General features: G+C 37.6%; 1 protein-coding gene across 1 annotated transcript in view; it reads left to right on the forward strand.

Moving 5' to 3' along the window:
* Nucleotides 1-4,566: 4,566 nt before the first annotated feature.
* Nucleotides 4,567-18,132, forward strand: part of HNMT (histamine N-methyltransferase) — a 193,272-nt gene continuing 179,706 nt past the window's right edge. The window contains exon 1 of the mRNA XM_081262418.1: nucleotides 4,567-4,578. The gene's annotated coding sequence lies outside the window, so the exon portion shown is untranslated. The remainder of the gene's footprint in view (nucleotides 4,579-18,132) is intronic.

Here is an 18,132-nt window from a genome sequence, read left to right on the forward strand (position 1 = left end):
CTGGTTTATACATCAGCATCATCCCGAGGTACTCATTATCCCCCTTCTTGTGAGGAGTTATTCCACTTAGTACTTTCTCACTCTACTTTCAATGGTATTTTCATACCTATGTGTCTGTCTGCCATTTCAAACAGTAAACTACCAAATTTACTTTTCCAAATATCTAACTAGTAAAGCTGTGAACCTGCACACTACTAGATAAAGGTTTTAAATTATTTTAATAAATTTAGGCAAAAATGATGTAAGAAGGGAAGGAAATAGGATTGGCGCTTGTTAGTTACCTAGTGAGTGACCAGGACTAAATGAAAGGGCCTTTACTTTTATGACCTCACTGAATCTGCACAATAACTATATATGGTGCCAGTGCCACTGCTTTTAAAAGATATATATTGAGACTCAGGCAGTTTAAATAAATTGTCCAGATCATAGGACTAGTGAGCAGCATGGTATGTCTATGGCTAAATCACCTTCTTGTTCCTTCACAGCGTATGAAATGATTTTGAGTGGTTTAGACTGGATGCATTAACATTGTAAACTGTTTTTTTTTTTAAAGAGAGAGTGAGAGAAGTATTTGGCAGACACAACATCTTTGTATGTGGTGCTGAGGATCGAACCTGGGCTGCACGCATGGCAGGCGAGCACGCTACCACTTGAGCCACATCCCCAGCCCTGTAAACTGTTATTATCATCTTTTTACAGGCAAATAACATAAGACATAGTAGATTTTATTTTACTTCCAATCTCCAAAGTCATAGAATTCCTATGGAAATGGAAGATTTAAAAAAAAAATGAACTTAAAGTCTGGCATAAATGGTGGAACACACAATGTATCCTTGCCTTTCATCAAACCCAACCAAGAGATACCCTTTTCCTCTCTTCAGTTAGATTTTACAAAGACAGTGATAAATGTGTAAATGTTTGTGTTCTTCAATGTCAAATCAAAGCCCAAACAAATATGTTATGCACTGGTGCTCACCAAATATGTGACAGTGATATAAAGGAGGATAAACTTAGTTCAATCCTCCCTCACTATATCCCCCTACAGTTAAAAATGTGAGAAAAAATAGCTTACATGTTATGCTCTGCATTCAGTCATATGATATTCTCAGTGTATGTGAATTTTACAGTCTTATTTCTTCCTAAATGGTCTTTTCCATATACAAAGGGAGCTTAAAAATAGCAAACAACAACAGCTACAAACAAACTCGCTCTTTCTGAAGGATGGTTCATGAGCAAGCATCATGTTACATTTTTCATAGAAAACAGAAATTCCAGTAAATAAAATGACCACAATGACCAGGTTTCTGGTCAGTTTATTATTAAAGAAAGACCTTTCATATGTGGTTCACATATAAATGGTCTTTATGCTAGGACATTAAGAAAACAGACCATTACTGTTTTAATATGGTTGGGTATAAATCTGCCATATTCTTTTTTTTCTTTTTGTTTGTTCAATCTATTATTTGTTAACTTTACACACTTATACCACCATCTGCTTGAAGAATTGAGTATTTATTCTAATTTACCTCTTTATTGCCTTATTTACCATGCAAATCTTTGGTTTTTAGTGGGTGTTCTAGATCTTTTATTTCTATTGATTGATTTTCCTCTTCATTATAGGTCATATTTTACAGCTTCTTCCATGCCTGAGAGATTTTTTTACAGGATGCCAGACATTGTGAATTTTATGTCGAATGCTGGCTTCTTCTTCTTTTTTTTTTAATTCCTTAAATATTTTGGAGCTTTGCTCTGGAATAAAATTGTCACTTGTTTTATCCATTTGATGCTTGCTTTCCAACATTTGAGTTTAGGATAGAACAGCCTTTTATTACATGGCTAATTTATACTACTACAGTGTAGACTTTTGAAGACTTTGCTTGATGCATATGTATTAGGAGATGTTTCCATTCTGGTTGGTAAAAACAAAACTATTTCTAGCCTTGTGTGAGCTCTGAGGATCATTCTGCCCACAAATTTCTGATGGTTCTTTGCTCAGTTTTGTTGGTTGTTTTCACATGCATGCACTGAGCACTCAACTATAGATCTAGGGAAACCCTCTCAGGAGGGCTCTTGAGGATTTTTTTTCTTCCCCACAAATCCTAGTTGCCTTGGATTCCTGAACTCCAAACTTGGTCTCTTTTACTCAGGAAAACCTCACACTCCATTTTGGTTCTCCCTCTGAGATGGTTAATTGTATGTGTCAACTTCACTGGCCTAAAGGATTCCCAGACAGCAAGCAAAATATTATTTCTGAGTGTGTCTGTGAAGGTGCTTCCAGATGAGATTACCATTTGAATCAGTAGATGCAGTATAGATCACCTTCACGAATGTGGGTGGGCATTATCCAATCCATTGGGGGCCAAATAGAATAAAAAAGTAGATGAATGGCATATTTGTTCACTATTCTTGAACTGGAGCATCCATCTTCTTCAGCCCTTGGACATCAGAGCTCTTGGTCCTTGGGATTTTTACTCCAGGACATACACCAACAGTTTCCCTGGTTCTCAGGCCTTCAGACACAGATTGGGAGTTATTCTATGGGTTCCCCTAGTTCTCAGGAATTCAGACTCAGTATGAATTACACCATCAACTTTCCTTGTCCCCCAGCTTGCAGATGACAGGTAGTTGACTTCTCAGCCTCCATAATCACATGAACCAATTCCCATAAGACAAATCACTCATCTTTTATCTCAGTCTATCTATCTATCCTCAACCATGTATTGGTTCTGTTTCTCTGGAGAACCCTAATCCCCTCTGGACAATCTTGTCTGATAATTCTCCAGCTAACATACTGTGGCTCTCATAGGTCTTACCTTGTATCCTTTCTTTATCTCAAAGATCACTATTCTTCACCATCTGTTGCCTAATGTCTGAGATTTACTGATTCACATATTTTTATTTATTTTAGTTGCTTCCAAAGGGGAATAAATTCAGTTCCAGTTGCTCTAGAAATCTGTGATTTTTAGTTATTTTATGTCGATTTGCATTTGGTAAAAACAAATAAAACAGCTGTTGGAGTATGAATACAGACAGCTTTGCTTTCCAGTCCTCTGCATTTTAGGTCAAAATAAATCAATCCAAAGATCACAAATCATGAAATAAAATTTATCTTAAAGAATACCATACATCTTCAGGAAAAATAAGACCAAACATAGCTGGGGCTGGGGCTGGGGCTCAGTGGTAGTGCACTTGCCTGGATGTGTGAGGCACTGGGCTCGATTCTCAGCACCATGTATGAATAAATGTCTATCAACAACTTTAAAAAAATTATTTAAAAAGAGCAAATATTGAAGGATATATGGCTTATGTCTAATATCTTTGTTGTTTTGACATTACATCCAGAAGTTTGCCACAGCCTTATTTTACACCTGATGAAAGACATTTTATCATAAAGTCTTTTTTCTCAAGTATTCACTCATATTTGAGATATATTTGAATATAAAAGACAACAAGGAGGAAAAAAAGTTTAGTGTTCCACATACATAAATGAGCTGGTGTTTTGATAAGCAGTGTACTGGGAAGTGAAGCTCACTGCCCACCAAAAATAGCTTAGGGGTAATTTAAGGACCAAACACAATCAAATAAAAATATAGTGGCTATTCATTTTGTGAAGCCAAGAAAAAAATAAAAAATCAGGAGACTTGCCAGCTCTTCAGACTTGGATGATACAGCTTCAGTGAGTCAGAATGTCAGAAAAACAGGACAGTTATAGTTTGCATTCAATAATTCACTGGCTTGTACAGCCTTCAAATTCAAGAAAACCTTTGTGTTCATTTTGAAAGCCCAAAACATTATCAATGGGCCATGTTTTTCTTGTTACATGCCAGGAAAAATAAGTTCTATTTTTTTCACATTTTATCGAATACTTCAAACCTAGCTGTGTGTGCTAACTATTGGACCATACAATGATGAAGTTTTATTCCTTGAAGATTTTGTAATTAAGAAGTGGTTTAAAAAGGTATGTCCAAACTTTCACCAGCCACATCACAATGTGTGAAGTACTGAAAGGATGATCTGGAGGAGAATCTCTAGGGAAGAGACCTTACCAGAACTGGTCTCCAGGGCAAGCTTCCCCAAAGCAGGTGGCCTTGAAAGTACAATGGGGGAGGGTGGCAGATGTCCAGAGGAGGACACAGGTGTGGGATGACAACTTACTAAGGGCAGAGGGAGCAGATCATAAGATGGTTATTTAAAAACGTTAAGTACCTCCGTGTATATTGAAAGTTCACTGGAAAAAAAAAATGGAAGAAGCTGGAGAGAAAAAGCTGATCACAGAATTATCAGTGGCTTTATAGGGCAGCTTTATATGGAGAACTCCTTCTGAATTGTCCTTGTTGCTTTGCTTTTTATAGGAGAAGTTTGGGAAATCGACCCAGACTGAATGAATATGCAGAATTGTCACATGGAGTCTGAATTTGAAGTGTAAGATATTCATAGAACATGAGTGGGGAAACCAGATAGTCAGAACTAAGAGGCCATATGACCCAAGGGATGTTACAGAGTCCTCCATGGCATGCGGATGGAGTCGGTGCTGAATTTGGATGCAGGAGTTCCCACTGAGTGCATTCTAAATCCCAGGTATGTCTTTGAATCACTTTTTGGAAATTTTGTTCTTATTATGCCATCAAAGAACTGGAATTATTATCTGAAATTGCAAATTAAAAGTAGCTTAGAAGTCAGAATTAAAAAAAAATAAGAGGAGGGAGAGGCTTAAAACATATTAGAAAAATTAAGCACATTCAAAGTTAAATTTAGCAGGAACCTGAATAACAGGTCAACAAAATTTGCTGACCCATCAGATGTTCAGATATTGGGTGAAAAAAGAGCATAGAATTAAGGAAGACTCAACTTATGAAAACAGTTGACTAAGAATGTGACAGTTCTATTAATGGTAAGGAGAGATTTAGAAGAGGAGTTAATTTGTGTGGAAGGCTTAGCCATCTTAGATTAAAGAGATCCAATAGAATGGTAAGAACACAGTCTATACTGCAGGCACTTTGCTAAGCATTTTACACACAAAAAAAAATCTATTCAATTCTTACAAATACTTTATGAGGTAGAAATTATTATTATTGCCCCTATTTTATTAAGAGTAAAACCAAGACTTAGAAAAATTAAGAATAATCATGCATTATATAATGACATTTTGATTGATGATGGACCATATATATAATAGTGGTCCCATGAGATTATAATAAAACTGAAAAATACCTACCTCATATGTCATGGAAGTCATGGTAATGTTAGAATACAGCACATTGTTCATGTGCTTGTAGGGCTGATGGAATAATAAAGCTACTATGCTGTCAGCTGTATAAAAGTTTAGCATGTATAAAAGTTTAGCACATACAATTAGTTTATAGTATATCACATTTGATAGTGATAATAACTATTTATATATTTACAGTAATTCTTATTGTTATTTTAGTGTATAATCTTTTATTTATAAAAAAAGGAAACAATTTGCAATAAAACATATGTTGTGCTATGCTGGCAGAAGCTTTTTTGGTTTTTATGGCCCTAAGAGCAATAGGCTATGCCACACAGCTTGAGTATTTAGACAGATATACCATTTAGTTTTGTGTCAGTACAGTCTATGATGTTTGCACAATGATGAAATTGTTCAAAGGTGCCCTTCTCAGAATACATCCCCACTACATTGCTATCATTTGTTAATTGTGTCAACATTCCCTAGTGAGTGGCAAAGTCCAAAATTTCCTGATGCAAAGCTGAGCAACCATTGAATCAATGGACAAGTTCCAACCAAAAGGCCAGATCTCAAAGCCTATTTGAGTCATCTTTCTATTCATGAGAGAAGGAACTACAGGAAGAAACTAAAGTTGTTCAAAGGGAATATGGAGAGATTAAAAGAAAGGCAGCTATGACCAGGACATTGTGATGACCCAATATGATTGAATAATGAGAAACAGAAGAAAAAAACTTGGAGAAGGTGAGAAATCAGAGAAAGGAGAAGCAGATCTGACTCACAGAAAACCAGAAAAAAAAATTCAGGATAAAATCATAGTCCTGAATGCAGCTGCTGCCAACGGGCAATGACAGCTGAAAAGTTATTGAGAATTTTGGAATAATAATTACAGATAAGCAAAAGATGCTTATTATATGCCAGAAATTGTTTTAAGTACTTTACAAATATTAATCGTAACCATCACAAGTTTATTATCCCATTTTACAAATCAGAAGTTGATGTACAGAGAGACAATGCTTTGTGGAAATAATTAGATGGGAAGCCATTATACCCAGGTGATCCTGATGCCCTGTGTAGGTAACCAAGCCTGAAACCTAACTCAGAATTTAGAAGAAAATAAAAGTTAAGCTCAGCCAATTACAGATGAGTAACTGGGCACTTGTCAAATTGCCTTCAATATCTCACCAGGATAATCCAAAGAAGGTATTGTTGAATCTTTAATCCCTTTGGTAATTTCTTTACCCTTCTGCGCTCACTCAGCCTTTAAAAGCTTCCCCTCATTCCCTTTGTGGGAAATGGGAAACACTTGTATTTCGGAGCTCCCTGATTCATGAATTGCTGTCAGCTTCAATAAGCTCTTTAATATTTTAATATGCCAAAGTTTATCTTATAACAGCTCCAGATTACTCGGCTAGTCAGCAGCAGAGCCTGATCCCACCCTTGGGTCTAGTCCAAGCATTCTTATCACAGGGAGAATGGCACCAGCACTGCCCCCAGTGTGTTAAGAAATGACTAAACAATTTCATCTCCTGTCTTGCTCTATACCAGTGGCTTATGGGAGAGCCTGGATCAGGGATCCACCTTTCTTGAAGAATCATTTCTTTTTTAAATGCCAATGAATTAGAGTCCAGAAGGTATACAGCTTCTGTGGCTCTGAGAGCATCTGGACTCCTGACATGTGGGCCACAGCCTTGAAGTTCAGGTTCACTACTTCTGTGAGGTTTTCTATGCCTTTCTAACATATTTCCCCCAATGCAGCAGAGAGGTCAAGTGGACCCACATCTTTGGGAAGAGGGAAAAGAGAGAATGCTAGAGAACAAGGGTTGGAGTCAATAGTCAGTGATGAACAAGAGGAGGCCCCATGGTCAAGTACAAGAATCACTTTCTGTGTCAGCCTTTTAGTACCCGCTTTGAGGCCTAGCACACACAGGCTGAGCCTTAGTTCTATCTAACCAGAGAAGCAGCTGCTGGCACCAACGGAAGGGATAGATCATAAATAACTCTTACCAGTTTTCTATCACCACAGGATTACCCTCTCAGGCATCTCCTTTCTCTCCTAATCATTAATTCATTTGAGAGGAGGCATTGCTTTGGTTGAAAAACGCAGCATTTTTCCTGGGAGGAATGCTACCTTAGCCCATTATCTGGAGCAAAGTGGGAGTGAGATCATCCTGGAGATTTTGAAAGAGCTTTGGTTCAGAAGAGGGACTAACCAGCATTTGGCTGACTGCTCTTACCAGCTTGAAGCCTCAAAGCCATGAATTCTTCATGCCTTGTATTTCTGGGGTCTCCACAACCTACCCATCTGCTTCTTTCTTAATATTTTCTCCTCTTTTGTCTTTGCCATTTTATCAAAGAAGCATTCATTAGGACTTCCAATGATGGAGTCTATGTACCAAAGAGAAGGCAAAACCAGACAGGGAAGATGGGTCCCTGCCCTTCCCTGGTGGAGGCTGGGGTATGTGTGGAGAGGTTTGGGTCCTTGAAATAGTAGTTGGAGGCCAGGCATGGTGGTGTATTCCTATAATCCCAGTGACTTGGGAGGCTGAGGCAGAAGGATTGAGAGTTCAAAGCTAGCCTCAACAAAAGCAAGGTGCTAAGCAACCTGAGAGATTCTGTCTTTAAATAAAATAGGGCTGGGGATGTGGCTCAGTGATTGAGTGCTCCCAAGTTCAATCCCCAGCACCAAAAAAAAAAAAAAAAAAAAAAGAAAGAAAGAAAAAAGAAAAAATAGGAGTTGAAAAAATTAAAAACAACTCCATTTCAGTGTTTCCCAAACTTTTGAAGCACACTGGAATCACCTGGGGTTCTTTGAAAAGTATGGTCACCGAGTTCCTACTCCCAGACACTCTGATTAAACAGGGAAGGATGGACATTGGAATTTCAAAGAGCTCCACTGAGTCCTGACATGCAGTAAATTTAGGAACCACCATTCTATATCACACTTAGCTCCTCAGGCAACTGCAGTGGCATTTTGAAAAGACTAATAAATCTTCAGACATCTTGTGCCTGAAACTCTTAGTGGTTAAAGCGTTTGATAATACAAGCAACAGCCTCGTTGAGTACTGAACAGGTAACAAAAGTTTCATGTCCATTAATGCATGTGAACAACCCTTAGCAGACATTGTATCTTCACTATTGTAAATGGGACATCTTGAGGCTCAATATTTTAAAACATGGTCCAAACTTACATGATGTATTAGAAATGAAGCTAGGATCTGCACACAATGCTCACCCTCAAACCAGTCAGTAGTATTTTTCCCCTGCTATCTGCCCCTACCTGGGACTGCTTGCTTTGGAATGCTTGAAGAGTAGTTTCAAATATCTTGAGTTGACCCAGGTACAGCTGTATTTAACAAACAGATGTATTCACATTGTTCTATTGGACTTTCTCTGTGGCTCTAGTATGATGTTTTGTTTATTTGAGTGGCCTTCCTGACCACTAGATCTCTTAGCCAAAGTGGTCCAGGGTCATGCTTGGTCAAGCCAAGAACTGAGCTTAGACAAGATACAAGAGTCAGGGGCCAAAATAATGAACTTTAAAGGAAAGCAAAAGTCCTGAGAGACAGAGGGTGAAGAATATAGGAGAGATGGAAAGACAGACAAAACCTAATTCAGCAATCCTTGATAGATAAGAAATATCATTGAATGCATAGAGCTTGATTCTAAAGGAAAGACAATTCATGTAGAAGGAAATTACCACCAGATGAACTAGGCTGCAAGCAAAAGAGGAATTTGGTTGTCATGGGAGTTGCATTGGCACAGATTATCTAATCTTCATTGTATTCATTTTGTATGGATGTGTGAGTGATCTGTGTTCAGAGTAAAACTCAAATGAATACTCTCATGCACCAGTGCTGGTAATATACATATTTGGGCACAGTCTGCTGGATGACACATGAGGACCTAGCACAGGTGGAAAGACTTTGCAAAAGATGGATGTTACAGTGTTGTGTCATGAAATGAGCTCCGAAGATAGGCAACCTAGGAGAATGTGGCCAAACACTTGATGGTTATGTGACCTTGGCCAGGTTACATAAACTTTCTAAGTCTTAAGTTTTCTTATCTGTAAAATGAGGACATGATTCATTCACTCTCATAAATTTGCTGTTGGAGTAGGTGAGAAAATGGCACAAACATTTTGTACCTTTCTTGGCATATGAGTACAATAATACCAGTTTCCTGGCCTTCCTGTGTTATCTTGTTCTTTTATCTCTGGAATAGGAACCATTAAAACATTTTTATATTATGCAGCAATTTCAGTATTACTTAAATTTTAAAATATTGTAAGTGATTAAATATAATAATATATGTAAAAGTGTTTTGAAAGTATAAAGTACTAAGTGACTCTAAGGTATCATTATTTTAATCATGTAATTATATAGGAGCAGATCCTATCTCTTAGCTCTTTTATCTCCTGCTGCTGACTCTCAAATCTGCATTTCTAGAACAAATCCCTGGAGGCTTCTTCTCCTTAGGGCTACACATCTCTGTTTTGTATTTCCTAAAAACAAACTTATCACCATAACTCCAAATTTGTCTCCCTCTTTCAACTTTTTCTTTTTAACACTTTGAACAGAGTAATACTCTATGTTTTTGTGAGGGATGATGTGTCTGGGAATACAGATCTGGGTGGTAGAATGAATTGAGCAAGATACCTGAAGTGTTAGAAAGTCTTAATTTGAAATCCTTTTATAGGAAGAGGGCATAAAACAGAAACATAATTTGACATCTGGGACAGGTAAATATAGCATATTCTGGAACTTAATTGCCTTGGTTCAAATCCCAGCCTTCTCTCCTATGAGCTGTGTGTCTTCAGAGAAGCTACTAGACTTTACTGTGTATCAGTTTGTTCACCCATGAAATGGAGGTATAAAAACCAGCATTACCCTACAGGGTTATAGTATTGATTGCATGACCTAGCATAGTTAAATTACATTATTACTGTATTATCTATCATTATCATTAGCCTTTATACTTACATAGTCTTGGATGAAGCAGCTAGACTGGGAGCCAGTAGCTTATCCATGAAGAGGAGCAACACTGATTGCCTTCTAGAGAGTGTGATGGTTAAATGGGAAAATCAGGAGGTGGAGTCACTATCAAGAAGGTGGGTTGAGTTCTGGTGCCTTGAGAAGACAGAGGACATGGATGTGGCCCCCTTCTTGATTCTTTTTCGTAGTCCCCTTGGTTGGGTTTGGTCAACAAGCTGTGAATTTGGACACTCCCTTTCATCTCACCTGGACGCCCATGAGGCTTGTACCTGGTTCCTGGGCAGCCCAGCCCATCACACACACTGCAGGAAAACACTTTCTCATTTGCTGTCTGCCCACTTCCCTTTCCCTATAATGGTTTGGATGACAATAGATTTAATCAGGATTAGACTTAAGGAAAAAAAAATCTTCTAACTTGAGCAACATGAGTTCTATATATGGTGGGCTCCAGATTATGACAGTTCCCCTTTGGGGACTTGTAGAGAGCACCTATAACAAGAAGCATGATTTCCCTTCTATTTGCTAGATATATATTTTCCTTTGGCATCTCCTAAAAACTGGTCTAGGTTAAGTTGGGTATCCTTAGATGCTGATTATTGTATAGCCATAGAAGGACCCCAGTCTCTTCCTGATAATCTAACTATCATAAGCACTGGAATTGCTAGCAATTCTGCTTTCATGTATGATATGGTCAATCATATTGGAAAGAGGGCATTTTTCTTCTCCAACAATGTGATATGCTCTCCTTTGAGGTTCAGAGCCAATACAATGTGGATAGATTTTCCTACAAACAGGAGCTTTTTCATTGCTAGAACCTCTGAGGTACATTGCCTCAGTCACATGAGCTCAAAAATCCCTGTTGGCTGGGATTCCTTCTCTCTGTCATTGACCATGCTGTGTTTGTCATCTAATGACTGCTGATTCTCCTTCTAGTACCTCTGTCTTTCTTGACTTCTATATGGTGGTCTCTCCATATTCAGTTGTTTTTCTGGTTTAACAACACAAGCTGCATCTTCCTAAGACAATAGTTCTGATAATTCACTCCAATGGTTTTCCTTATGTTCATTTTCAGGGGTGGATTTTCCATGAAGCCAAAGAGGTGCAAGGTTGAGGGCTACTCACTGTCAGGGACTTTGGAATTATATTATTATAAAATAAAGGTGACCTTCTAACCTATATAAATTATGACTTCCATGTCTTTCTTCAATTTATCATTGTTTGCATAGCCCATTGTATCAGAAGGTGATGGAGTAGTAAATATTTTTAAATCAGTATACCAAGAATTTTAGTTGAAAAAACATTACAGTTCAGTTTAGTGGCACATGTTCTTTTTGGTTCATGACCATATTGTCCTATTGTGCTATTTTTCTGAATTTTGTGATGTTTTTGAAATCTGTCAGATTTTAAAACTTTTTAACATATTTTGACTTATTTCCTCATATAAAATAAATATTCATTTATGTTCCTAATTTTGCATGAAAACTTTTAAGAGGATACCCAAAATTAAATATTTCAAACTCTCAATGACAATGATCATTTATCTCTACTTAGATTTTTAAATTTGGAATATAAATCCCTACTTTCTCGACTGTTCATGGTTTCCCCCCCCCTAAACTTCTCCAATCTTTAGCACTTTCAGCATGAAAATTCTACTTGTGTTATTCACTCCTTTCCTACAACATGCCATACATACTCAGGTGTCAAAGTCTTGTGTGTCTCTAAATTCTATTCATTCTTTCAAACCTTCACCATATTGCATGTCAAGAATGAACATAACTAAGATATAGGCTCTCTATTCACCTCTCAGATTGTTTCTTTTGCTGAGAAGAAACTTATTAGTTTGAGTCCATCCCATTTATTCATTCTTGGTTTTAATTCTTGTGCTATAGCAGACTTATTAAGAAAGTTGGGGCCTGGTCCCACATGATGAAGATTAGGGCCTACTTTTTCTTCTATTAGATGCAGAGTCTCTGGTTTAATTCCTAGGTCCTTGATCCTCTTTGAGTTGAGTTTTGTGCATATTGAGAGACAGGGGTTTAATTTTATTTTGTTGCATATGGATTTCCAGTTTTCCCAGCACTATTTGTTGAAGAGGCTATCTTTTCTCCAATGCATGTTTTCGGTGCCTTTGTCTAATATGAGATAATTGTAATTTTGTGGACTAGTCTCTGTGTCCTCTATTCTGTCTACCAGTCTGTTTTGGTGCCAAAACCATGCTGTTTTTGTTACTATTGCTCTGTAGTATATTTTAAGGTCAGGTATAGTGATGCCTCCTGCTTCACTCTTCCTGCTAAGGATTAAAAAAATGTATAATACTTTCTTACTCATCAAGAAAAGAGAATAAAATCATGCCATTTGCAGGTAAATAGATGCAGTTGGAGAAGATAATGCTAAGTGAAGTTAGCCAATCCCCCCAAAACAAATGTTTTTTTTCTGATATAAGTTTACTGACTCATAGTGGGGGTAGGGAACAGGAGCATGGGACAAATAGATGAACTCTAGATAGGGCAGAGGGGTGGGAGAGGAATGGAGGGGGTGGGGGGGTTAGCAATGATGTGGAATATGATAGATATCATTATCCAAAGTACATGCATGAAGACATGAATTGGTGTGAACATACTTTATACACAAACAGAGAGATGAAAAATTGTGTTCTATATGTGTATTAAGAATTGTGATGCATTCTGCTGTCATGTATTTAAAAAATAAACGCAATTAAAAAAAGAATGAACATAACCAGGTTCATGGTTATTGACTATTTTCAATACCACAGACATTGTCATACTCTCTTTAACCTTGCTGTCACCAAGAAAGGAGGCATCATTATGATCATTCTGTAGATGAAAAAGATTCCATGTTGTTTCCCTGCCCAACATGACAGAGCATATAAGTCAGGAGTCAGCATTTGCTATCACCCTGAGACAGCACCTCTTCAGGGTGACATCAGTCAAGTTATGTCTGAACCCCAAATGCCACTTTATAAACAACATTTTGTGCTATCAATTATTTTGTAGATATATTCCTTACTTCCATCTTCTTTCTCCACCCTGACTAGAGTATATTAACCTGGACCACTGCAATGAGATCTTATGCTCTCCTGTTATCTTCTACAGACTCTAAAGCCTACTGAGTGAAGACAAGTTAATGTTGACTAAATCAATGTATTTTTTAAAAATGCTTGAAAAGCAGTTAAAGGGAGAACGCATTTCAAGTTCATAGGTGCTACAAAACTAAGAAAATAGTAGCCTCTGCCCTAAAATTTTAATACTAGAATAGAAGAGAGATACTAAATAATGCAGCATGAATTGGTTTGAAATTACTTTGTATAAAACCAGAGATATGAAATATTGTGCTTTATATGTGTAATAAGAATTGTAATGCATTCTGCTGTCACATATAAATCAAAAAATGAAAAAAGAGAGAAACATTTGAATTGACAATGTCAGAAAATACATTCTAAAATATTATGTACAGAGAAAAGAAATTCAGATGTGTCTTGATTCTGACATTTTAGTGTTGGTGATTAGACTAAGGAGGAATTCATAGTTTTTACAATGTAATTGAAAAATTACATAGGGATTTTAAAATGAATTTCCATCCATCCACCTGAAAAATGCATAGTTTTTCAAAACCAACACAAATATGACGACCATGAGAATGAACAAATATGTTGCATATGAGAACGATGATGATGATGATGATGATGATGATGATGATGATGATGCCAATGCAATCTTTTCTTCTTTTCTAAAAATCTCTTTTGATACCTAGTTGTCTATGTGTTGTTTTTTTTTAATTTTATTGTTTTTTTATTGGTTGTTCACAACATTACAAAGCTCTTGACATATCATATTTCATACATTAGATTGAAGTGGGTTATGAACCCCCAATTTTACCCCAAATGCAGATTGCAGAATCACGTCGGTTACACATCCACAATTTTACATAATGCCCTATTAGTAATTGTTGTATTCTGCTACCTTTCCTATTCCCTACTATCCCCCCTCCCCTCCCCTCCCTTCTTCTCTCTCTACCCCATCTACTGTAATTCATTTCTCTCCTTGTTTATTTTCTCATTCCCCTCACAACCTCTTATATGTAATTTTGTATAGCAATGAGGGTCTCCCTTCATTTCCATGCAATTTCCCTTTTCTCTCCCTTTCCCTCCCATCTCATGTCTCTGTTTAATGTTAATCTTTTCTTCCTGCTCTTCCTCCCTGCTCTGTTCATAGTTGCTCTCATTATATCAAAGAAGACATTTGGTATTTATTTTTTAGGGATTGGCTAGCTTCACTAAGCATAATCTGCTCTAGTGCCATCCATTTCCCTGCAAATTCTATGATTTTGTCATTTTTTATTGCTGCATGACTCCATTGTGTATAGATGCCACATTTTTTAATCCATTCATCTATTGAAGGGCATCTGGGTTGGTTCCACAGTCTAGCTATTGTGAATTGTGCTGCTATGAACATTGATGTGGCAGTATCCCTGTAGCATGCTCTTTTAAGGTCTTCAGGGAATAGTCCGAGAAGGGCAATAGCAGGATCAAATGGTGGTTCCATTCCCATCTTTCCCAGGAATCTCCAAACTGCTTTCCAAATTGGCCGCACCAATTTGCAGTCCCACCAGCAATGTACAAGTGTACCCTTTTCTCCACATCCTCGCCAGCACTTGTTGTTTGACTTCATAGTGGCTGCCAATCTTACTGGAGTGAGATGGTATCTTAGGGTGGTTTTGATTTGCATTTCTCTGACTGCTAGAGATGGAGAGCATTTTTTCATGTACTTGTTGATTGATTGTATATCCTCCTCTGAGAAGTGTCTGTTCAGGTCCTTGGCCCATTTGTTGATTGGGTTATTTGTTATCTTATTGTCTAATTTTTTGAGTTCTTTGTATACTCTGGATATTAGGGCTCTATCTGAAGTGTGAGGAGTAAAGATTTGTTCCCAGGATGTAGGCTCCCTATTTACCTCTCTTATTGTTTCTCTTGCTGAGAAAAAAATTTTTAGTTTCAGTAAGTCCCATTTGTTGATTCTTGTTATTAACTCTTGTGCTATGGGTGTCCCATTAAGGAATTTGGAGCCCGACCCCACAATCTGTAGATCGGAGCCAACTTTTTCTTCTATCAGATGCAGAGTCTCTGATTTGATATCAAGCTCCTTAATCCATTTTGAGTTAACTTTTGTGCATGGCGAGAGAAAGGGGTTCAGTTTCATTTTGTTGCATATGGATTTCCAGTTTTCCCAACACCATTTGTTGAAGATGCTATCCTTCCTCCATTGCATGCTTTTAGCCCCTTTATCAAATATAAGATAGTTGTAACTTTGTGGATTAGTCTCTGTGTCCTCTATTCTATACCATTGGTCCACCCGCCTGTTTTGGTACCAGAACCATGCTGTTTTTGTCACTATTGCTCTGTAATATAGTTTGAAATCTGGTATCACTATACCACCTGATTCACACTTCCTGCTTAGAATTGCTTTTGCTATTCTGGGTCTTTTATTTTTCCATATGAATTTCATGATTGCTTTATCTATTTCTACAAGAAATGCCGTTGGGATTTTGATTGGCATTGCATTAAACCTATATAGAACTTTTGGTAATATCGCCATTTTGATAATGTTAGTTCTGCCTATCCATGAACAGGGTATATTTTTCCATCTTCTAAGATCTTCTTCTACTTCTCTCTTTAGGGTTCTGTAGTTTTCATTGTACAGCATCCCTTTATGTTCAAGACATTAGAAAAACTAGGGATAACAGGAACTTACCTTGACATTGTAAAAGCAATCTATGCTAAGCCTCAGGCTAGCATCATTCTGAATGGACAAAAGTTGAAGGCATTCCCTCTAAAATCCGGAACAAGACAGGGATGCCCTCTATCACCACTTCTATTCAATATAGTTCTCCAAACACTGGCCAGAGCAATTAGACAGACGAAAGAAATTAAAGGCATAAAAATTGGAAAAGAAGAACTTAAATTATCATTATTTGCAGATGACATGATTCTATACCTAGAAGACCCAAAAGGGTCTACAAAGAAACTACTAGAACTAATAAATGAATTCAGCAAAGTGGCAGGATATAAAATCAACACGCATAAATCAAAGGCATTCCTGTATATCAGCGACAAATCCTCTGAAATGGAAATGAGGAAAAACACTCCATTCACAATATCCTCAAAAAAAAAAATAAAATACTTGGGAATCTATGTGTTGTTTTGTAGAACAGCGGGAATGAGATTTATAAGCTTCAAATTAAAGTATTTATTCTCTCTCTCTGCTGTCCCTCTCTTCATTAGTATATTAAATTAGATAGAATATTTTGTTTTCATGCTGCATATACAAGTTATAGGTATCTGCCCCCACAGAGTATGTAGGAAAGTCTTTTAATATCTGGCCTGTGATTTGGTCACAGAATCGTAGTTTTATAAAAATCTTAGCCATTTAGTAATTTAAAACATTACATCAAACTAATAATCATGGTGTCAAACACCATGCTAAATACTCTACAAATTTAGTTTCTTTTTTTTCAAAGCAAATCCATGGGGAACATGTTATCTGTTTACTATGGAGGAAACAGGCTAAGGTATTTAAATAACGACATTAATTGTTAACATCTATGCAATGCTTTCCATAGGTCAGGTAGGATTCTGAGAGTTTGTGCAACTGGCTCGCTTAATCCTTGCATAATGCTGTGAGTTGTACTTGGTAGGGAGGTCATTGGTCCACATTTTACAGATGTAATCAGTGAGGCCAAGAGATGTGTAAGGACATGGTAAGGTCAATCAGCTACAAGTAGCAGACTTAGATTGGAAATTAGGCCATTCAGCTCCAGAAACCACCATCCACTCAAAGAATCTATTTAGAGAGTTTTTGAACTTAAGTCTTTCTTTTATTCCAAAGCCTATTTCCTTAGTTACACTATTTCAATCTCCCCTTTCCAATTACCTTACAAAAGGTTATTAAGCCTCAGGCTAGATCTCCTGAATTGCAGGGGTGGTGGGGACTGGGAGCTGGCTGCTCCTGGAGAAAGTTCATTCTATTTTTGAACAGCTCTGTTAGAAAAAGTCTTCTTTATATTGAGCTAAAATCTCCCTCTCTGTTACCTCTGTGTAGGGAGCAGGTTAGCAGAGAATGTCAATGGATATGAGGCTCCAAGGGAAGGTGAAGGCCAGGCTGACCAATGTGCCAGGCCGCATGGCCTTATGAGACTGTATGAGACGGGCTGTAGAGACTGACCCCAGGAAATGCCCAACTGTTAAGACACACCCCCTGCTGCAGTTTGGAAGTGGATGCTCCATAAAGGCTGGTGTGTTAAGGGCTTTGTCCCCAGAGTGACACTATTGGGAGATGATAGAATCTTTAAGAGGTGGGTCCTAGTGGGAGGTCTTAGATCATCCAGTGTATGACCCTGAGGGGATTGTGGGACCCCAGGCCCTTCCTGATACTCTCTTTTGATTCCTGGACATGAAATGAACAGTTCTGCTCTGCCATGTGCTCTCACTATGATGTGCTGCCTCACCACAAGCCCAAAGCAATGGAACCAACTGATGATGGATTGGAACCTCTAAAACTGTGAGCCAAAATAAAACATTCCTCTTTACAAATGGGTCATCTCGGGTATTTTGTTATAGTGATAGAAACCTGACTAATACACTTCCCTGTCCTGCATCTGGGCAAATGGTAGATATTCCACCTGTAGGACAGGCACTGACATTTATCCATTGAACATTGCTGACTTTCTTCTCATCATTCTAATGTACGTGTTTTTTGTTTCTTTACTCTGACTTTTAGTGTATTAGCTACCTTTCTCAGCTTTCTACATTTATTAATACTATTTTTATTCAAGCTATTAATAATCTTCCAAGAAAGATCTTACTGGTTGGTCCCTAAAATACAGGTGGACATTGTCAATTGCTGCCATGCTGCAGTA

This window comes from Spermophilus citellus, assembly GCF_964194105.1.
Source record: "Spermophilus citellus genome assembly, chromosome: 11".
Lineage (NCBI taxonomy): Eukaryota > Metazoa > Chordata > Mammalia > Rodentia > Sciuridae > Spermophilus > Spermophilus citellus.